Genomic DNA, 2,193 nt, shown 5'->3' with positions numbered 1-2,193 from the left:
TAATAATACTTACAGATTATATAACTTTCGTGCATTTTTGCCATGCGCATGTTCAGCGAACGGCCGACAAGTTTCACTGCATTATTTCCCCCTAAAATGACGCACGGTGGGTTTTCCGTTTATCACAATGAAGCCATACAAATGCCATCCAGACCTTCGAAGAACCACTCAGCGGCTCTCAAACAGGCTGTACGGGTGTCTCGGCATGTTGAGTGGCTCATGAAGGAATATGGGATGCACAGGTGGCGCTACTATGACCACAGGATAATCCACGGCTACGTTGTAAATGTCTGTCGAATTACCAATAAGGTATTTCTCTTTTTGGAACCGTTATAGCCACGAAATTAAAGCGTGCACTACCAATTATTCCAAATTTACGAATTCAACTATTTATACGCCTAATAAGTTACAGTTTCTGGTGCCAACACGTGATACTTTCAGACGGTTGCCAACTGCGCTAATGAGTGCACGCGCCCATTCTAGCAGGCGATGTAGCTACTTATATGTATATATGTTTATTCTCAGTACCAATGGACCAATCCTTCTCATATTGTTAGAAATATTAGTCATCGGTGTGTTCCTTGTCCCAGTTTTNTAAACCGTCGCTCTGCTTCCTTCACTGCAAAGTCACCGTCCGAATTGCAGGGCACGAGATCTCAGCCTTTTAATAAGGACATACTTGGACACTTACCTGGATAACCCATCATTCTCACATCAAGTTTTGGGGGATAGCGTCTCGCACATGACTACGTCTATTGTAAAACACGCATTCACAGTGGACATACTGATCGTCGAGAGCCCACCCCAGAATATTCACAGGCAACATTTCGGGTGAGAAAATTTTTTATCGAAAAATTGTTACATATTTTGGTGCTTTACTGAAGCCTTTTATACTCAAAATAGTATTTTATTTTGTTTTTTGAACATTCTTGAAAGCCTCATTATGGCCTGGAGTTACGTATTTGGAGGTTTTCTTTGCTCAGCGCAACTGCGCTGAGTTTGAAGTAAGATTACTTAGAGAGTTGGGTTTTTCCTGGCACACGAAGATGCCTTGAAAGAGTACATAAAGAGTGAGTTCATTGTTTTTGCCCGAATGCGCTCAAAGTCTATCGTGGCAAATCGGGAAACTCGACGGGCAACCCATTCACAGAGTGTGTAGAAAGCACTAATCCATCTCAACAGCCAGCACTGTTAACAGCTGATCTATCGTTGTCAATATTACCAGGGACAAACACCATGCGAGGGCTTGGTGCACTGCAAAAAATTGTTCGGAGCTTCTTCGGGCAGTGTTTGCAGCCCTGAAGCTAGGACCCATAAAAGGTTGTGAGCGTTATGTTAGACTGCAACCGCTTCCGCTAAGTGTTCCTAATTTGTGAACTGTTTCTCACAAGCCTTTAGCCAGCGGTGGCTTGGAACAAGGACAGTGCCCCCTCGGTCGGACGACGGCTGGATCGACGCCTAAACCTCCCGCTCCCAACAAGTTCATACAGTGCTCCAACGAATCAGGCTTATCGCGGAGCCATCGGCTGCCCACATGTTTGATGCTAAGCCAACACCGATTAACAAACTTCGATGACGCCTTATGTCTTCGCGGCTGAAAACACGTTATTGCGTTAACATTTTATCCCTATTTGTCGGCGTCAAACTCGCTGGTATCAATAGCGCGTGATCCCTGTCCATTAGCCGCGCCAATTTGGCAATGGACACACCTATCTTTCAGTTCCTACAGTCCGGAATCATAGACTGGGCATTGCGGGCTAACGTAATTTCTCCGGACCTATGATGTACACGCACGAACCTTACTCCATTTGCGCTTTAGGAGATAAGGTGCTGAAACTAAACACCGTGTATTTTCTCTTCCATATGGGTCCATCTCATGATGCAGTGATAGGAAGACTAACGAACACCTATTTAACGGTTCAAATGTGACAAACAAAGGATATTTGTAGTCCTTGTAACCGTAGGATATTTTGGCAAACTTCCTTGGAAAAAAGCTGCATTAAATTGGTAGTATTCTCCCTTCAAGAATCACGGTTCATTGGCCCTGTTCACAAAAAAACAAACGGACAACCAGCGGAGAATTTATGCTTCTTTGTTTGCATCTATTACAAAACGGAAAATTTAGGCAAAATTTGTTTACCATTATGCAGACACGAAGACTAGCGTTGGCCGATGGATAAAACAGTCACGTAA

Source organism: Opisthorchis viverrini (assembly GCF_000715545.1).
Source record: "Opisthorchis viverrini unplaced genomic scaffold opera_v5_126, whole genome shotgun sequence".
NCBI classification, from domain to species: domain Eukaryota; kingdom Metazoa; phylum Platyhelminthes; class Trematoda; order Opisthorchiida; family Opisthorchiidae; genus Opisthorchis; species Opisthorchis viverrini.
Note: the sequence above shows the minus strand (reverse complement) of the source record.